Source organism: Bos grunniens, chromosome 6 (genome assembly GCF_055505025.1).
Source record: "Bos grunniens cultivar Pamir isolate PY7600 chromosome 6, Bosgru_T2T1.0, whole genome shotgun sequence".
In the NCBI taxonomy this organism is placed as follows: Eukaryota; Metazoa; Chordata; class Mammalia; order Artiodactyla; family Bovidae; genus Bos; species Bos grunniens.
The window spans coordinates 77,119,089-77,140,965 of record NC_141170.1 but is presented as its reverse complement, the minus strand read 5'-3'; the positions used below and the strand labels follow the sequence as shown (position 1 = coordinate 77,140,965).

The 21,877-nt window shown below is 38.4% G+C and overlaps 1 protein-coding gene and 1 long non-coding RNA gene across 2 annotated transcripts in view; both read right to left on the bottom strand.

Annotated features, from left to right (window-relative positions):
• KCNIP4 (potassium voltage-gated channel interacting protein 4) overlaps window positions 1–21,877 on the bottom strand; it is a 1,317,771-nt gene that overhangs the window by 1,104,973 nt on the left and 190,921 nt on the right. The gene's annotated exons all lie outside the window — the stretch shown is intronic.
• Window positions 12,717–16,935, bottom strand: LOC147370904 (uncharacterized). The gene is made up of 2 exons (XR_015165604.1): window positions 16,886–16,935; window positions 12,717–15,728 (listed from the first exon to the last, which is right to left on the bottom strand). It is a non-coding gene; the product is annotated as an uncharacterized LOC147370904 (long non-coding RNA).

The window sequence follows — 21,877 nt, the reverse complement described above, 5'->3', positions numbered from 1 at the left end:
CACAGAAGCTCAAGTTGACTGGTTCTAGGAAGACTTAAAACACTTTCTAGAACTAACACACACACACACACACAAAAGATGTCCTTTTCATCATAGGGGATTGCAATGCAAAAGTAGGAAGTCCAGAGATACCTGGAAAAACAGACAAGTTTGGAGTAAAAACTTGTTTGGAGTATACCTTGGAGTACAAAACTGAAGTATGGCAAAAGCTAATAGAATTTTATCAAAAACTCATTAGTCATAGCAGACACCTTTTTCCAATAGCACAAGAGAAGACCCATCACATGGATATCACCAAACAGTCAACACTAAAATCAGACTGATTATATTATTTGCAGCTAAAGATGGAGAAGCTCTATACAGTCTACAAAAAGAAAATTTAGAGCTGAATGGGGCTTAGATCGGAGAAGGCAATGGCACCCCACTCCAGTACTGTTGACTGGAAAATCCCATGGATGGAGGAGCCTGGTAGGCTGCAGTCCATGGGGTTGCTAAGAGTTGGACACGACTGAGTGACTTCACTTTCACTTTCCACTTTCATGCATTGGAGAAGGAAATGGCAACCCACTCCAGTGTTCTTGCCTGGAGAATCCCATGGATAGAGAAGCCTGGTAGGCTGCAGTCCATGGGGTCACACAGAGTCGGACACAACTGAAGTGACTTAGCAGCAGCAGCAGTGGCTCAGATCATGAGCTCCTTTCTCAAACTGAAGAAAGTGGAGAAAACCACAAGGCCATTCAGTAAGTAAAGTAAGTAAAGTTGCTCAGTCATGTCCAACTCCGCGACCCCATGGACTGTAGCCTAACATGCTCCTCCGTCCGCGGGATTCTCCAGGCAAGAATACTGGAGTGGGTTGCCATTTCCTTCTCCAGGAGATCTTCCCAACACAGGGATCGAACCCAGGTTTCCTGCATTGCAGGCAGACGCTTTACCATCTGAGTCACCAGGGGAGCTCTAAGGCCATTCAGGTATGACCTATATCAAATCCCTTATGATTATACAATGGAAGTGACAAATAGATTCAAGGGATAAGTTTTGGTAGACAGAGTGCCTGAAGAACTATGGACAGAGGTTCCTAATACTGTACAGAAGGCAGTGATCAAAACCATCCCCAAGAAAAAGAAATTCAGGAAGGAAAAGTGGTTGCTGAGGTGGTTTTGCAGATAGCTGAGGAAAGAAGAGAAGTGAAAGACAGGGAGAAAGGGAAAGATACACCCAACTGAAAGCAGAGTTCCAGAGAATAGCAAGGAGAGATAAGGCTTTCTGAAATGAACAATGCAAAGAAATAGAGGAAAACAATAGAATGGGAAAGACTAGCGATCTCTTCAAGAAAACTGGATATATCAAAGGAATATTTCATGCAAAGACTGGCATGATAAAGGACAGAAACAGCAAGGACCTGACAGAAGCAGAAGAGATGAAGAAGAGATGGCAAGAACCCACAGAAGAACTATACAAAGAAGATCTTAATGACCCAGATAACTACAATAGTGTGGTCACTTACCTAAAGTCAGACATCCTGGAGTGTGAAGTCAAATGCATCTTAGGAAGCATTACATGAACAAAGTTAGTGGAGGTGACGGAATTTCAACTGAGCTATTTCAAATCCTAAAAGGTGATGCTGTTAAAGTGCTGCACTCAATATGTCAGCAAATTTGGAAAATTCAGCAGTGGCCAGAGGACTGAAAAAGGTCAGTCTTCATTCCAGTCCTAAAGAAGGGCAATATAAAAAAATGGTCAAACTACTATACAATTGCACTTATTTCACATGCTAGCAGAGTAATACTAAAAAATCCTTCAAGCTAGGCTTCAAGAATATGTGAACCAAGAACTTCCAGATATACAAGCTGGATTTAGAACTGGCAGAGGAACCAGAGATCAATTTGCCAACATCCATTGGATCATAGAGAAAGCAAGGGAATTCCAGGAAAAAAACATCCACTTCTGCATCACTGACTATGTCAAAGCCTTTTTCTGAGTAGTTCACAACAAACTGTGGAAAATTCTTAAAGAGATGGGAATACCAGACCACTTTACATGCCTCCTGAGAACCTGTATGCAGGTCAAGAAGCAACAGTTAGGAGCAGACATGGAACAATGGACTGGTTCAAAAGTGGGAAACGAGTATGTCAAGGCTGTATATTGTCACCCTGCTTATTTAACTTAGATGCAGAGTACATCATGCAAAATTCCAGACTGGATGAATCACAAGCTGGAATCAAGACTGCCAGGAGAAATATCAGCTACCTCATTTGATGAGACCACTCTAATGACAGAAAGCAAAGAGGAACTAAAGAGCTTCTTTGATGAGAGTGAGAGAGGAGTGTGAAAAAGTTGGTTTAAAATTCAACATTCAAAAAAATAAAATCATGGCATCTGGCCCCATCACTCTATGGCAAATAGATAGGGAAACTGGCAGATTTTATTATTTTGGGCTATTTGTCCAAAATCACTGTGGACAGGAACTACTACCAGGAAATTAAAAGGTGCTTGCTCCTTGGAAGGAAAGCTATGACAAAACTAGACAGCATATTAAATAGCAGAGACATCACTTTGCCAACAAAGGTCCATATAGTCAAAGATATGGCTTGTCCTGTATTCACATACAGATGTGAGAGTTGGACTATGAAGACAACTGAGGGCTGAAGAGTTAATGCTTTCAAATTGTGGTGCCAGAATAGACTTTTGATAGTTCTTTGGATAGCAAAGAGATCAAACCAGTAAATGCTAAAGAAAATCAATCCTGAATATTCATTGGAAGCACTGATTCTGTAGTTCAGGCTCCAATATTTGGCCACCTGATGTGAAGCGCTGACTCACTGGTCCACTATGACCTCATCTTAACTAACTGCATTTGCAATGACACCATTACAAAGGATCACATTCTGAGCTACTGGGAGTTAGCTTTCCAACAACTTAGCTTTTGGAGGGGATACATTTCAACCCATAACAAAGACACTCTACTCAGATGAAGGGAAACTAAGAGACAGTCACCAAAAAACTCTATTTCAAAAGAACAGATAGTGAATTACCTATATACAAAGGAAATGATTAACAAAGGAATATTAGAACATAAGGGGGAAGAAAAACAAAGTGAAACTATGAGTAAATGAAACAGCTCTTTTCCTCTTGAATTTCTAAATTGTTTGACGGTGACCCCTTGGACTGTAGCCCACCAGGCTCCTCTGTCCATGGAATTCTCTAGGCAAGAATACTGGAGTGGATAGCCATTTTCTTCTTCAGAGGATCTTCTTGACCCAGGGATTGAACCTGGTTCTCCTGCACTGCAGGTGGATTCTTTATCATCTGAGCCACCTTTTATTAAATGAGAGTGGTCTAAATGCATCAAGTTAAAAACAGAGACTGGTAGAGTGAATTAAAATAGCATGGCCCAACGATAGGCTATCTGTAAGAAATTTACTTCAATGATGTATGCAGGCTGAAAGTTATAGAATGGAAACAGATCGTAAGAACAACAACCAAAAGAAAACAGGAGTGGCTATATTAATATAAGAAACCAACCATATACTCACCACATGAGCCAGTAGTCACAGCCATAGACCCTTAAATCAAAATTTATGCCAAAATCTATGCACAACTGCTAATAGTAACTTTATTTGTAATAGTCAAAAGTTGGGAAACAACAAATGTGTGCTGCAATGGGTGATAGGCTAATCTGTGGTACATCCTTACCATGGAGCACAATTCAGCAATAAAAATGAACTACTGATACAAGCAAAAATTTATAAGCACATCAAAGGGACCATGACTACTGAAAAAAGCCAACGTCAATACTGTTTGACTTCATTTGTATAAAATTCTCCAAATGGCAAAATTACCAGGATCAATAACAGGTTAGTTATTGCCAAGAGTAGGGTAATGGGGGAGAGAGAGATGGATAAGACTGTAAAAGGGTAACACTCAGGAAATTTTGATTGGGATAGCATAGTTGTGTATCTTGATTTGGGTAGTAGCTAAATAAATTTATGTATTTGGTAAAATGACATAGAACTATATGTGTACATTATACTATGTGCAATTATTATAATATATGTAATATATATTATACTATATGTGTACACATATTATACTATGTGTAATTATAATAGTAAAAATTATATCACAGTTAATTATATAATGTCAACATAATACATAATATAATAAAATATATCAATATAACATGCAATTAGTATTAATACTATATCAATATAGTATATATTATAAAATACATTAATATACTATAGTTGATATGTTATAATTGTTCATTGATATACATATCATTTATAAATAATTGTTTACATAATAATCATTTAAATAAATAACTTTAACAATTATTTGTATCAGATCAGATCAGATCAGTCACTCAGTCGTGTCCAACTCTTTGCGACCCCATGAATCGCAGCACGCCAGGCCTCCCTGTCCATCACTAACTCCCGGAGTTCACCCAGACTCATGTCCATCGAGTCAATGATGCCATCCAGCCATCTCATCCTCTGTCGTCCCCTTCTCCTCCTGCCCCCAATCCCTCCCAGCATCAGAGTCTTTTCCAATGAGTCAACGCTTCGCATGAGGTGGCCAAAGTACTGGAGTTTCAGCTTTAGCATCATTCCCTCCAAAGAAATCCCAGGGCTGAGCTCCTTCAGAATGGACTGGTTGGATCTCCTTGCAGTCCAAGGGACTCTCAAGAGTCTTCTCCAACACCACAGTTCAAAAGCATCAATTCTTCGGCACTCAGCCTTCTTCACAGTCCAACTCTCACATCCATACATGACCACAGGAAAAACCATAGCCTTGACTAGACGAACCTTTGTTGGCAAAGTAATGTCTCTGCTTTTGAATATGCTATCTAGGTTGGTCATAACTTTCCTTCCAAGGAGTAAGTGTCTTTTAATTTCACGGCTGCAGTCACCATCTGTAGTGATTTTGGAGCCCAGAAAAATAAAGTCTGACACCGTTTCCACTGTTTCCTCATCTATTTCCCATGAAGTGGTGGGACCGGATGCCATGATCTTCGTTTTCTGAATGTTGAGCTTTAAGCCAACTTTTTCACTCTCCACTTTCACTTTCATCAAGAGGCTTTTTAGTTCCTCTTCACTTTCTGCCATAAGGGTGGTGTCATCTAATTACTTATAAATAAATTAATGATAAACAATGATAATAAGTTGATATTATTATTGAGTATATTATATCAATATAATATACTGTATAATTGTGTTATGATTAATATTAATAATATAAATCTAAATATAATATTAATTATAATTATAGCATCATAATACCTATAATAATATCAGTTTCTTGAATTTGACCATTTGGTGTAGTTACATAAAATCTAACAACTGAGGGAAACTGAATGAAGAGTACATGGGTCCTCTCATCACTGTTTTTGCAACCTCCTGTTAATTTGCAATTAATTCAAAATAAAGAGTTAAACAAAATAGTACCTTAAAGAAGAAGAAGAGTGAGATCCCAGATATAGGAAATCCAACACAAGTGAACAAGAAAGAGAAATCCCAGGATAAACTTTTACAACAAGCCTAAAAGTGAATAAATGTGGATAGTAGCAAGCAGGAGGCTCCAGGAAAAGAACCTCCACAAAAATAAAACTGATTTACAAAAGAAAAAAAAAAACTGAACTGTTCAATCACATGGAAAGAATTGTTAAAAATTGAGAGAGAGTTTAAAGATAAATCAGAAATCAGTAATAAATATATATAAAAGGAAAAAAAAAAAAAGGAGACATCTCCAGGCAAAGAAATGGATGGAAGAGAAAAGAAATATAATTTCATGGATCTCCAGACATCAGGGTTTACAGCCATAATAATATAAACATTGTAGATTGATTTATTCAAAGTCATCATATAAGTACGGTAGAAAGATGAAAGTACTACAAATGAGCATTTGGTGAAGTAGGTCAAGAGAACTAAATTCCCATCTTCCACTGCAGGAAGTCAGCCAATAATGTCCAAAACTTAAATGATCAGGAAGTAACAGCATATCCATGTTATCTGACCCAAGAGACAGCAAACAGAGTTGAATGATTTGGGGTCAGCAGCTGCTATTTTTCATAACGAGCTTTGTAGAAATATTTATTTAATCAAAGCCATATATGTATATGTTATATATATATATATATATATATATATATATATATATATATATATATAAAACAAATGTACTATAACTCCAACAAATCCAGTGCCATATCACTACACGTGTAATGGTAATTAAAAACCTTTCAAGTGATCAAAACCTTTTATGCCCAAAGAAAATATTCTTAGACCTTGATAAAATATTTTCTGATTAAAATAAATAAACAAATGTCTATATTTTAAATAAAAACTGAGAGCTGTAAAAAATGATATGAAAGTAGGTGGTTCATTGAGATGGGGAGGAAGGGCTGAGATGTGGTCTAGTCAGAACCGACACCCTCAGGGCAGTGGTCCAGAAGTGGGAGGGATATATCACAACCATGGAGTACTCCCCCTGCCCAGCTCTGAGGAGTGAGGGGATTGAGCTCTCCATCGGGCTCCCCAGCCCCAGTCCTGCACGGGGAAGATGATCCCCCATAACATCTGGCTTTGAAACCCTTAGGGGCTGATGTCCAGGAGAGCTGGAGCGCCACAGGAAATTGAGATTTCCCTCTTTCAGGGCTTGCACATAAATCCACTCCGAGTCCCAGCACAGATGTAGCAGCTTGAAAATAACCTGGATCATACACAGAGGAGACTACTGACTGATATAAAGATAGCTACCAGCAGCACAGGGATCTGATGGCACTTTCTCTGAAGACAAAAGCACTGGGGGCCCCAATTTTCTTGTCCTCCCTTTCACCTAGCTGGCTCAGGGCTGGCAGGTGCCATTTCTGTTCCACTCCTTCAACAGAACTAAAACTGTGTACCCCACTCTGGTGTTCTCTGGGACCCACCTCAGTCAACTCCCCTGACCTGGCTGGCCCCTCCAAAGTGGCTCTTGACCTCCCTCACTTATTACTCATCCTTAAAAAAGAATGATATCTTGCCATTAGTAACATGTGGATGGATTAGAGGGTATTATGCTAAGTGAGATAAGTGGGACGGAGAAAGACAAATACTGTATAACTTCACTTACACAGGCATACCTCAGAGTCATTGTGAGCTTGGTTCTAGACCATGGCAATATTGGGAATATCACAATAAAATGAGTTATGTGTGTTTTTTGGTTTCCCAAAGCATACAAATGTCATATTTATACTATACAGTGGTTTATTTAGTGTGTAACAGCATTTTGTCTAAAAGAAACCAGTACACATACCTTAATTAATTATTTATTGCTAAAAAATGCTATCATCCAACAACACAGGGTTGCCACAAAGTTTCAATTTGCAAAAATTGCAAGACCTATGAAATATGATAAAATGAACTATGCTTGTATGTGAAATCTAAAAAACCAAACAAATAAAATAGAAACAGAGACATGGATAACAGAGAGCAAACTGATGGTTAGCAAGGAGTAGGGTGGTGGGGTGTTGGGTGAAATAAGTAAAGAAGACTAAGAAGTATACATTTCTAGTTATAAAAATAAATAAGTCAAGGACATAATTACACTAATAACCTTGTATGGTGACAGATTGTTACTAGACTTGTAGTTGTGATCAATTCATAATGTATATAAATGTTGAATGCCTTATGTTGTACACCTGAAATGAATATAATTTTAACTGTAGTTCAAAAAAAGAATAAATAAAATTTTAAATTATATAAAAAGATAGTTGGTTTTATCCTTAACATATTCATATTCTAAGATGTCAATCTTCCAACAAAAACATTTGCACAAGGATGTCTTCCTAAAACCAGATACAATGATATATTTCAAATGTGAAAATATATAAGTAGACATTAAAAACCTCAAGAATGCAACCATAAAGCCAAACATCTTATCCCCAAAGATATATTTTCATTTGGCACAATCTGATGAAAATTCAACTATGTCAAGTAGAAATGTAGAATTCATCATCAAGTACAACTCCTGGCTTCTTCATACAGCATTTTCATTTATCTTATCATGATCATGTCTTAAATTTAGTTTCCTTTTACTCTTTACCAGAGTAAATTTGATCAACTATTTTTGAGTCAATGTTGAGTTGACATTAATTTAATATTTCCAAAACCTCCATGACCAAGTGCCAGTTCTTGCATGTAAATGGTCTTGTAAACCAAATTAGCTAATGTTAAACTGGAATGAAATTGTTCTTGAACTATGAAGATATATTACTGACTGCGCCCACTTCCACCCATCACTCTCAAATAAAGGTCACTGAAACCATATGCACGACAGTGGAGATGGATTAGTTTGGTCCACCTAAAGTACTAGTTTTAATTCTTAATGTTAATGTGTATCAGAAACACCCAGAGAACTTAAAAACAAAAATTCTACAGATACTCAGATCTCTTATCCAGATTTTTTTTCTAACAGCTTTATTGGAATATATCAATAATTCACATACCATTCAATTCATCCATTTAGTGTCCAATTTAATGGGTTTAGTATATTTACAGGACTGAACAACCATCATCACAATCAGTTTTAGAACACATTCATGGCTCTTAAACTCCATACCTCTTAGCTATCACCTCTAATTTTCACTTCCTCCCAGCCCTAATCAACACTAATCTATTTTTGTCTCTATGGACTGCCAATTTTGGACATTTCATGTAAACAGAATCATATAATATGTGGCTTTTTATCTGGCTTCTTTGATTTAGTATAAATGTCATCCATGCTATAGTATAAATTGGTACTTAATTGCTGTTTATTGATGAAGAATGTTCCACTGCATGGATAAACCACATTTTATTTTTCCATTCAGTTGATGGGCATTTGAGTTGTTTCCATTTTTTGGCTATTATGAATAATGCCACAAAAAAAAACTATTAGAAATAATAACCAAATATAGTAAAGTTGCATGGTACAAAATCAATATATAAAAGTCTGTTGTGTTTCTATACACCAAGAATAAGTCAGCATAAAGAAAACATAAGAAAACAATCTCATTTACCATCACAACAAAAAAGAATAAAATGCTTAGGAATAAATTTAACCAAGGAGATAAAAGACTTGTATACTGAAACTATGAGATATTGCTGAAAGATTAAAGAAGACACAAAAAAACTGGAAAGTTATTCCATTCTCATGGACTGGAAGAATTAACATTGTTAAAACATCCATCTTACCTAAAGTGAAAGTGTTAGTCATTCAGTTGTGCCCAACTCTTTTCAACCCCATATACTATAGCCCGCCAGGCTCCTCTGTCTATGGAATTCTCCAGGTAAGAATATTGTAGCAGGTAGCCATTCCCTTCTCCAGGGATCAAACTCAGGTCTCCTGCATTGCAGGCAGATTCTTTACCATCTGAGCCACCAGGAAAGCCCATGTTACCTAAGTCAATCTACAGTTGATTCAGTTGTAGACTGTCTATAACCAGATTCAATGCAATACCTATCTAAACCTCAGAGATAATTCACACAAAAAAATCCTAAAATTTATATGAAATTTCAAAAGACCCCAGATAACCAAAGGAAACCTGAAAAACAAGAACAAAACTGGAGATATCCCATCACAAGCTTTCAAGCATGTGTATTCAGTCACTTCAGTCACATCTGACTCACTGTGACCCTATGAACTGTAGCCCACCAGGCACCACTGTACATGGGATTCTTTAGGCAAGAGTACTGGAGTGGGTAGCCATTCCCTCCTTCAGGGGATCTTTCTGAGATTGAACCTAGTCTCCTGCATTGCAGACAGACTTTTTTTCCCACTGTGCCACCTGGGAAGCAAACCCTGCCTTCAAACTATGTTAAAAAGCTATAATAATCAAAAGAGCATGGTACCAGAAGAAAAACAGACACATAGATCTTTGGAACAAAACTGTAAGCCTAGAAATAAATCCACACATGTATGGACAATCAATTTACAATGAAAGAGCAAGGAACACACAATGGAGAGAGGACGGTCTCTTCAATAAATGGTGTTGGGAAAATCAAACAGTCACATAGATAAAATTAAACCACCATCTCATACCATACACACAAATGAACTCAAAATGGATTAAAGACTTGAATATAAAACCTGAAACTATAAAAATCTGAAAAGAAAACATAGGCAGTACGCTCTTTGACATCAGTCTTTGAAATACCTCCCTGGTATTTCAAAGATTCCCTGTCTCTTCAGGCAAGAGGAAAAAAAGCAAAACAAACAAACAAACAAACCAATGACCCTATACCAATTTAAACAGCTTCTGAACAGCAAAGTAAATCATTAATAAAACAAAAAGGCAGCCTAGTGACTGGACGAAGGTATTTGTAAATCATTTATTCAATAAAGGGTTAAAAATCCAAAATATATAAGGAATTCATATAACTCAACAACAACAAAAAAACAAACCAAATTTACAAATAGGCAGAGGAGCTGAACATACCTAAGACAGGGTACAGATGGCCAATAGCATATGAAAAAATGTTCAAATCAATGATTACTAGGGAAAAGCAAATCAAAACCACAATGAGATATCTCAAACCCATTAGAATGCCTATTATCAAAAAGGCAAAATGTAAGTGCTTGGCAAGGATGTAGAGAAAAAGAAGACTCCTACACTGTTGCTGTGGAAGTATAACCTGGTATGGTCACTATGGGAAATCGCAGGAAGATTACTAAAAAAAACAAAAATAATAGAACCTCATAGGATCCAGCTATTTCACTTCTGGGTATTAAACCAAAGAAAATGTAAATGTTAATTCAAAAAGATATGTGCAGCCCTATGTTCCTTAGGGATTTACCAGAGGAGAAAGAAAAATCGGTAAAGGGTCAACTGTATGGGGATAAATGGAAACTAAACTTTGGTGGTGAGCATGCTGCAGTGTATCAGTTCAGCTGTGTCTGATGCTGCGACCCCATGGACTGCAGCATGTCAGGCTTTCCTATCCATCACCAACTCCCAGAGATTGCTCAAACTCATGTCCATCGAGTCTGTGATGCCATCCACCCATCTCATCCTCTGTTGTCCCCTTCTCTTCCTGTCTTCAATCTTTCCCAGCATCAGAGTCTTCTTTAATTAGTCAACCCTTCACATCAGGTGGCCAAAGTATTGGAGCTTCAGCATTAGCATCAGCCCTTCCGATGAATATTCAGGGTTGATTTCTTTTAGGTTGACTTGTTTGATCTTCTTGCAGTTCAAGGGATTCTCAAGAGTCTTATCCAATACCACAGTTCAAAAGCATTAATTCTTCAGTGCTCAGCCTTCTTTATGATCTAACTCTAACATCCATACATGACTACTGGAAAAACCATAGCTTTGACTAGACAGACCTCTTAAGGCAAAGTCAAGTCTCCATTTTTTAAATATACTATTTAGGTTTGTCATAGTTTTTCTTCCAAGAGGAAGTGTTCTTTAATTTCATGGCTGCAGTCACCATTTTCAGAGATTTTGGAGCCAAAGGAAAAAAAAAAAAAAGTCTGTCACTGTTTCCATTTTTACCCCATCTATTTGCCATGAAGTGATGGGACCAGATGCCATGACCTTTGGATTTTGAATGTTGAGTTTTAAGCCAGCTTTTTCACTCTCCTATTTTACCTTCATCAAAAGGCTCTTTAATTCCTCTTCACTTTCTGCCATAAGGGTGGTACCATCTGCATATCTGAGGTTATTGATATTTCCCCTGGCAATCTTGATTCCAGCTTGTGTTTAATCCAGCCTGGCCTTTCGCATGATGTACTCTGCATATAAGTTAAATAACCAGGATGACAACATACAGCCTTGATGTACTCCTTTTGCAATTTGGAACCAGTCTGTTGTTCCCACTCTGGTTTTAACTGTTGTTTCTTGACTTGCATACAGGTTTCTCAGGAGGCAGGTCAGGTGATCTGGAATCCCCATCTCTTTAAGTATTTTCCACAGTTTGTTGTGATCTACCCAAAAGCTTTAGCATAGTCAATGAAGCAGAAGCAGATGTTTTTCTGGAATTCTCTAACTTTTTCTATGGTCTAACGGATGCTGGCAATTTGATCTCTGGTTCCTCTGCCTTTTAAACACATCTTGTACATCTGGAAGTTCTAAGTTCACATACTGTTGAAGTCTAGTTTGAAGGATTTTGAGCATTACTTCGCTAGCATGTGAAATGAGTGCAACTGTATGATAGTTTGAGCATTCTTTGGCATTGCCTTTCTTTGGTAATGGAATGAAAACTGACCTTTTCCAGTCCTGTGGCCACTGCTGGGCTTTCCAAATTTGCTGGCATACTGAGTGCAGCACTTTCACAGCATCATCTTTTAGGATTTGAAACAACCCAACTGGAATTCCATCACCTCCACTAGCTTTGTTTATAGTGATGCTTCCTAAGGCTCACTGGGCTTCACATTCCAGGATGTCTGGCTCTAGGTGAGTGACCACACCATCATGATTATCTGGGTCATGAAGATCTTTCTTGTACAGTTCTTCTGTGTGTTCATGCCACCTCTTTTTAATATCTTCTGCTTCTGTTAGGTCCATACCATTTCTGTCCTTTATTGTGCCCATCTTTGCATGAAATGTTCCCTTGGTATCTCTAATTTTCTTGAAGAGATCTCTAGTCTTTCCCATTCTATTGTTTTCCTCTATTTCTCTGCATTGATCACTTAGGAAGGCTTTCTTGTCTCTCCTAGCTATTCTTTGGAACTCTGCATTCAGATGAATGTATCTTTCCTTTTCTCTTTTGCCTTTCACTTCTCTTCCTTTCTCAGCTGTTTGTAAGGACTCCTTAGACAACCATTTTGCCTTTTTGCATTTCTTCTCCTTGGGGATGGTTTTGATCACTGATTCCTGTACAATATCATGAACCTCCGTTTTTCTGGTACTCTATCAGATATAATCCCTTGAACCTATTTATCACTTCCTCTGTATAATCGTAAGGGATTTGATTTAGGCCGTACCTGAATGGTCTAGTAGTTTTCCCTACTTTCTTCCATTTAAGTCTGAATTTGGTAACAAGGAATTCATGATCTGAACCACAATCAGCTCCCAGTCTTGTTTTTGCTGACTACATAGAGCTTCTCTATCTCCAGCTGCAAAGAATATAATCAATCTGATTTTAGTATTGACCATCTGGTGATGTCCACATGCAAGTGTATACAGAAGTAGAAATACAATGTACATGAAACTTACACAATGTTATTTACCAATGTTATCTCAAAATGTTATCTCAATACATAAATTCCACTTGTAGGGAGAGGCATCATATTTTTCTGAGATTCCCATTTCCTTTTCAGTTCTCTAAAATGAGATGCTGATGCAATAAGCCTATAACTGTGCAGTCATGCTTCTCTCACTTACCACATGGAGGACCATCTGCAGAATGAGGCTAAACAAAGAAAACAAAGCCAAGGGACAAAATTTCAGGAACCCTCTGAAGCCAGCATATCCCAGAACTTTCTTGTTCAAGGCAATAATGTCAAAAATATATTATTTTTTAAAAACACTTAAGAAGAAGTTTCTATTTAGACTAAACTTGTCATTAAGGTCAGGATAAGACATATTGTGAGGTGAAATGTCAAAGGTGATAGAGAATAACCAAGTGACTATGAATGTCAAACAATCATTTCAATTTCCACATCTGAACATAAGGATTAAGACTTCTACCTCCTAAGTTCTTATGATTAAAGAGCATTGATGCACTAAGTAATTCAAGTCACTGTTTGCTGACTAGCAGGTATTCATTGAAATTTAAGTCTCTGTTCCTACCTTCTTCCCTTCATTCCTCCCCATGGCCTTCTTTAAAGCTAAAAACCACCACATTGTACTTCATCTTCATATTGCCCTTAACCACTATGCTATGAGGTTTAATAAATATCTGTGGAATGAATAAATGGGGGTGATTAGGACAGAGAGTGGGCTGAGAGAAGAAACATTCAAAGTACAAGTAAATTCAAAAATAAATGGAAGACTTGGCACTGACCCCTGAATTCAGAGCCACAAGCATTGGGAATAACACACTGTGCCCTATGCTTCAGCTGCACACCAACTCTGTAGACCACAACTGACAATGAAAATCTTCCATATTTCTGCAAATACTTCTCCATTTTTCCAGGAGATTACAGCACTCAGACCAAAGGTAGAACAGAACATGGGTTTAGGAATCCAGTATTAACTTGAATGCATTGCTGACTTTGTCTTTTTTTTTTTTTTCCAACTGTATAAATTAACTGCCACATATACAATTCAATTTTGAACAAAAGCTCCACCAGTCATCAAATCCATCCATGTTTCCTGATATTAATCAATTCCAGCAAAATAATGACAAGAAATGACAGATTAGTCACCATTTGGAACAAAAATTAAAAGCACTAAAAATGTGATTACTTCCTACAAAAACAGGTTGTATCTTTGACTGATTTAAGAGCTTGTATATATAAATCTTTACATTTATTTCAAAGCTTGTTTATTCCTAAACAAGAATAAACAATATATTTAATTATATAATTATAAATAATTTAATTTATAAACAATAAAAATATATTCTCCACTAACATTGAGAAGACTCAATTCATTGTATACTTTTTGACCATCTCAAAGCTTAAAACAGCAAAGGGGAGCCTGTTTTATGCATTTGTTTGTTTGCTGACTTGTTTATTTTATGAAGGGTTATAGGCTATATAAGTAGCAGATAGTTTCTATAACACACATTTTATGTACATTTCATCGGTTTGCAAACATAGCACAAGACTTAGCAACAACAATAAATGGTTATAGTTTATAGTGTATTATAAAGTTGGAGAGCATTTCTATGCAGGTGTCTTGTTTCTCACACAAAGCTTCTAAAGAGGATGGAACAAGTAGGATCACTAATTTACAAGTGGGGAGACCAAGACCTAGGGTTTTTAAGTGAGTTGCCCAGTAACTGCCTCAGAAATACCCCTGGCTGAGACTAGAACCCAGATATCTGATGTGATCATCACCACTGTGTAGACTGAGCAACCAGACTGGGCTCGGAACTCAGCTCTGTGGCTCACTGGTCACACGACCTGGGTGAGCCACCCCTCTGCCTCAGGTGCCTCATCCGTAACACGAGGAAATAAAAGTATCTCCATGAGCCTTAAATGAGCAGCTGGAGAACAGTAAGCTCCAAACACATATTCTCTTATTATGCCCACCCAGCATGAAGAACGAAGAATTCTTCTCATTACATCTTATTACCTCAGAAGCAAGGTAATTTATTTTTCAAGTACTGTGTAGATTCAACAAATAGATAAATCTGGATTTGAATTTTGCCCATGATACTTATTATTGTGTGACACTGCCAAGTTACATAAGCTCTCAGAACCCACTGTCTCATCAATAAAACAAAAATAATAATTGTCACTTCATGCAGATTTTATCACCATTAAACAAGGTAATGTCATAAATCATTTGGTATGTGCTCAGCATGGTGTAAGCATATTATAAATGCAAGTTACCATTATCTAAGTCAGATAAGCAATACTTTTTAGCTGAATCTCTCACCTGCAGTTACAAGTTCTCCAATATCATGGAAAATCAGCCCTCAATTATTTCTTGGAAATTCCAAGGGGTGTTGAATATGGCAAGTTGTCTTATCAGCTCTGTGGCCTCTGCCTCAGCAGCAGCCACGCTGGGTAAGAAGGAACTTCAGTGATAGACTCCGTGTAGAGGAACAGGGACCAGAAATCACTTTGCTGGACACTCAGTCTGGGTCAAACCAATCCTAATCATAAAATTCAAGAAGGAAAGAAACCTCTGATGATAGTAATATAACAGTACAAATACTAACCCTACTACTACTAATTAACACAAGGGCTTCTCTGGTGGCTCAGTGGTAGAGAATCTGTCTGCCAGCACAGTGGACATGGGTTCAATCCCTGATCTGGGAAGATTCCACATGCCACAGAGCAACTAAGCCTGTGCCCCACAGCTACTGAGCCTGTGCTCTAGAGCCTGGAAATGCCAAGTACTGAGTCCCACGTGCTGCAACTACTGTGTGCCACAAGAAGAGAAGCCACCACAATGAGAAGTCCATGCACCACAGCTAGAGAGTAGGCCCCCACTCACAGCAACTAGGGAAAAACCCGGGTAGCAGTGAAGACCCAGCACAGCAATAAATAAAGAATAATTAATAACTAACATGACACTAAGGACATTTATTGAATGCCCACTAATGCTAAGTTCTAGTCTCACAGAAGAAGAATTTAAGCACAGAGTTACCTTTAATATTCCCCTGAAATGAGTGTTGGGAGGTCAGGCAGCTAGCCCAAGTTAGGGAGCAGGAGTGTTGGAATTTAAACCTAGAAAATATGGTCCCAGTAATGTTAAACTAATCATGAACATCACTTTTCGAACTGCAGCTAACCCTTAGATTCTCACATTCTTTAACAGCACTATATTCTCTGTACAATAGCTTCAAAGCTTCAGCAAATTAGATTCCAAGATGCTGTGCTCTGGTGAGATGTATTCATAGGTGTCAGAAACTTAAGCCACTTGTATTTTGTATCTTTGCAGTGCTGGGTACTCCAAAGCATTTACAAACGCATTACAAGTCAAAAATATCAAAGGCAGGATTTTCTGAGTTGATAGCATCCACCCACAGAATCTGTAACTAACCAGAGGTAAACCTGAGAAGCCCTGGGAAAACTGAAAGATACATCTTTTAAAGTGACAGAGAAGGAGTGAGGAACAAGGAGGCGAGGCGTCCCGGGGGAACAGTATCATAGCTGTCGCCGTCACACAACATGCAGGCTGTGGGGGAAGGGTTTCCACAGCCCACAATCCCCTGAGCTGAGCAACAACCTTCTATACAACTCTCTAAGCTGCCTGTGTTTAATTTTAGAATGAGTGAGCCACTGCAAGAGATAGGGAGGGACTCACCCATCAACTCTGCCATGGAAACTTCCTTCAGATCATACATCTCTTGCTCTAAGTAGGACAGCAACAAACAAGGGAAGAAAAAAAATCTATAAATTTGAAGGCAGGCTACTTGATAGATTTTCCCCACAGAAATGCAAAGTCAAGCGCCACAAGTCAACAATAATCCTTGTCTGTCTTATTTCAACCAGAGAGATACTCACTTTTTTTGCAAGTAAACCACTAGGACATTTCAACATTTGGGAGGGAAAGAAAAAAAAAAAAAAACTATTATTTTTCACATAAACTTAAGAGTAATGTTATTAGTGATGTGATCAAGCAATCAACAATAGAAATAAGGAGTTGAAATTTTATGAGAAATAGAAAATGAAAAAACCTGGGAATGTGGCTCAATAGATACCTGAAGTGCTGCTGCTGCTAAGTCGCTTCAGTTGTGTCTGACTCTGTGCGACCCCATAGACGGGACCCCACTAGGCTCCGCCGTCCCTGGGATTCTCCAGGCAAGAACACTGGAGTGGGTTGCCATTTCCTTCCCCAATGCATGGAAGTGAAAAGTGAAAGGGAAGTCGTTTAGTTGTGTCCGACCCTTAGCGACCCCATGGACTGCAGCCCACCAGGCTCCTCCATCCATGGGATTCTCCAGGCAAGAATACTGGAGTGGGGTGCCATTGCCTTCTCCGTACCTGAAGTGAGACCTCATTAATTAATACTTAGCTGAATAACTAAGTGGACGGCACATAATTTTAAGCACATCAATCAAAGATTCATCTTTTACATGCTAATCAGCTACTCTAAGCTCTGTGTTACAAATGGCAAGGAATACAAAGAAGTCTCATGCCCAGCCCCTAATTACATAAAATTCTAGCCTGGTTGGCAAGATGGAACAAGACGCAGGCATTCTACGGATATTTACCCTGTGCCAGGGAGGTCACTAAGTATTTAAGACCAAGATGGATAGTCAGCTCCTTCCCTCAAGGAATTCACAGATGACTTGCAAAAAACAAAAACAAAAAAAAACTATGAACAAATACCAATGTTTTAGTTCTTTAATAAGAGTTAACCCCTCTAGGCCCCATGTGAGCCCCTGCCATATTCACAGCAACTTGTTGTGAATTATGATCATGGCTTTGTCCTTATAAAAACAATTACTGAGGTTCTGAGAAGTTGTATGTCTTGCCTCCAGTCATACAGCTAAAACAGGCATTAGAACTCAGTCCCATCTGGTTCCAAAGTTCACAATTTTCTTTAGAACATGCTATTCTGACAGAGATGGGAATACCAGAACACCTGATCTGCCTCTTGAGAAATTTGTATGCAGGTCAGGAAGCCACAGTTAGAACTGGACATGGAACAACAGACTGGTTCCAAATAGGAAAAGGAGTTCGTCAAAGCTGTATATTGTCACCCTGTTTATTTAACTTATATGCAGAGTACATCATGAGAAACGCTGGACTGGAAGAAACACAAGCTGGAATCAAGATTGCCGGGAGAAATATCAATAACCTCAGATATGCAGATGACACCACCCTTATGGCAGAAAGTGAAGAGGAACTCAAAAGCTTCTTGATGAAAGTGAAAGTGGAGAGTGAAAAAGTGGGCTTAAAGCTCAACATTCAGAAAACGAAGATCATGGCATCCGGTCCCATCACTTCATGGGAAATAGATGGGGAAACAGTGGAAACAGTGTCAGACTTTATTTTTGGGGGCTCCAAAATCACTGCAGATGGTGACTGCAGCCAGGAAATTAAAAGATGCTTACTCCTTGGAAGAAAAGTTATGACCAACCTAGATAGCATATTCAAAAGCAGAGACATTACTTTGCCAACAAAGGTTTGTCTAGTCAAGGCTATGGTTTTTCCTGTGGTCATGTATGGATGTGAGAGTTGGACTGTGAAGAAGGCTGAGTGCCCAAGAATTGATGCTTTTGAACTGTGGTGTTGTAGAAGACTCTTGAGAGTCCCTTGGACTGCAAGGAGATCCAACCAGTCCATTCTGAAGGAGATCAGCCCTGGGATTTCTTTGGAAGGACTGATGCTAAAGCTGAAACTCCAGTACTTTGGCCACCTCATGCGAAGAGTTGACTCATTGGAAAAGACTCTGATGCTGGGAGGGATTGGGGGCAGGAGGAGAAGGGGACGACAGAGGATGAGATGGCTGGATGGCATCACTGACTCGATGGACGTGAGTCTCAGTGAACTCACTGAGTTGGTGATGGACAGGAAGGCTTGGCGTGCTGCGATTCATGGGGTCGCAAAGAATCGGACACGACTGAGTGACTGATCTGATCTGATCTGATTCTGACAGAGGAATTACATACACTGTCAGCTAAGAATGCTAGTGAAAATCAGGGATGGTTTAATAGAGGAAGTCACACAAGGAGATAACAAATAATAAAATCACAGGTGGTCCAAAGTACAAACTTCCATAAGATAAAGAATAGGGATACAATGTACAACATGAATAATATTATAAAAACTGCTGTATGTTACATGTGAAAATTTTTCTTTTTCTTTAATTTTATATCTGTAAGAAATGGTGGTGTTCATTAAATTTATTATGGTAATTATTTCATGATGCATACAAGTCAAATAATTATTCTGTACTCTTTACACTTAGTGCTACATGTCAATTATCTCAATAAAATTGGAAGTAAAAATAAAAAATAAAGCTATTAGAAATTTAATAAACGTATTTTGGTCTGTATAAATTTTCATTAACTTTGTGAATGAGTAAAATTTTTTCAACTCTAATTTAAGGAAGATATAGATTACAGTCTTAATATTTCATTTCAACTGACAATTGATCTTAGCAAATAACAGAAGAGAGCTACTCTCTTCAGTTTTGCTTGTCTCCTGCATACGACCACAAGATGGCAATAGCTGCACATTCATTCTAAGGCCAGTCTGCAAAAAGGTCATTTCTGCAGTTTGTTTCACAAGAAGTAATTCTTTTAAAAATCTAAAATTCCATATCATTATTAGGTACAGCATGTGGGTCACACAAGAATGGTTATTTAAGACTATGTAATATTTTTGCTATGTCTGTGTTAAGAACTGGTTGTGTCTTTCACAGCTAAGTTTGTATGTGTACAACTTAAAAAAGTTGTGCACCAGTTTAAGATTTGCATAAATACAGATTTAACTCTGCATAGGTCAGATATGCAGATGACACCACCCTTATGGCAGAAAGTGAAGAGGAACTAAAAAGCCTCTTGAAGAAAGTGAAAGTGGAGAGTGAAAAATTTGGCTTAAAGCTCAACATTCAAAAAACAAAGGTCATGGCATCTGGTCCCATCACTTCATGGGAAACAGATGGGGAAACAGTGGAAACAGTGTCAGACTTTATTTTTGGGGGCTCCAAAATCACTGCAGATGGTGACTGCAGCCAGGAAATTAAAAGATGCTTACTCCTTGGAAGGAAAGTTATGACCAACCTAGATAGCATATTCAAAAGCAGAGACATTACTTTGCCAACAAAGGTCCATCTAGTCAAGGCTATGGTTTTTCCTGTGGTCATGTATGGATGTGAGAGTTGGACTGTGAAGAAGGCTGAGTGCCCAAGAATTGATGCTTTTGAACTGTGGTGTTGGAGAAGACTCTTGAGAGTCCCTTGGACTGCAAGGAGATCCAACCAGTCCATTCTGAAGGAGATCAGCCCTGGGATTTCTTTGGAAGGAATGATGCTAAAGCTGAAACTCCAGTACTTTGGCCACCTCATGCGAAAAGTTGACTCATTGGAAAAGACTCTGATGCTGGGAGGGATTGGGGGCAGGAGGAGAAGGGGATGACAGAGGATGAGAAGGCTGGATGGCATCACTGACTCTACGGACGTGAGTCTGAGTGAACTCCAGGAGTTGGTGATGGACAGGGAGGCATGGCGTGCTGCGATTCATGGGGTCGCAAAGAGTTGGACATGACTGAGTGACTAAACTGAGGTCACTGAATTTATGCACAAAAGAGGCTATTATATTTGTATTCACTTTTATTTTTAATATAAATTTATTTATTTTAATTGGAGGCTAATTACTTTACAATATTGTATTGGTTTTGCCATACATCAACATGAATCCACCACAGATGTACACCTGTTCCAAATCCTGAACCCCCCTCCCACCTCCCTCCCCATACCATCTCTTTGGATCACCCAAGTGCAGCAGCCCCAAGCGTCCTGTATCATGCATTGAACTTGGACTGTCAATTCATTTCACATATGATATTATACATGTTTCAATGCCATTCTCCCACATCATCCCAGTCTTGCCCTCTCCCACAGAGTCCAAAAGACTGTTCTATACATCTGTGTCTCTTTTGCTGTCTCACATACAGGGTTATTGTTACCATCTTTCTAAATTCCATATATATGCGTTAGTATACTGTATTGGTGTTTTTCCTTCTGGCTTACTTCACTCTGTATAATAGGCTCCAGTTTCATCCACCTCATTAGAACTGATTCAAATGTATTCTTTTAATGGCTGAATAATACTCCATTGTGTATATGTACCACAGCTTTCTTATCCATTTGTCTGCTGATGGACATCTAGGTTGCTTCCATGTCCTGGCTATTATAAACAGTGCTGTGATGAACATTGGGGTACATGTGTCTCTTTCAATTCTGGTTTCCTCGGCATGTATGCCTAGCAGTGGCATTGGTGGGTTGTATGGCAGTTCTGTTTCCAGTTTTTTAAGGAATCTCCACACTGTTCTCCATAGTGGCTGTACTAGTTTGCATTCCCACCAACAGTGTAGTAGGGTTCCCTTTTCTCCGCACCCTCTCCAGCATTTATTGCTTGTAGACTTTTGGATTATCAGCCATTCTGACTGGTGTGAAATAGTACCTCATTGTGGTTTTGATTTGCATTTCTCTGATAATGAGTGATGCTGAGCATCTTTTCATGTATTTGTTAGCCATCTGTATGTCTTCTTTGGAGAAATGTCTATTTAGTTCTTTGGCCCAAATTTTGATTGGGTCATTTATTTTTTTGTAATTGAGCTGCAG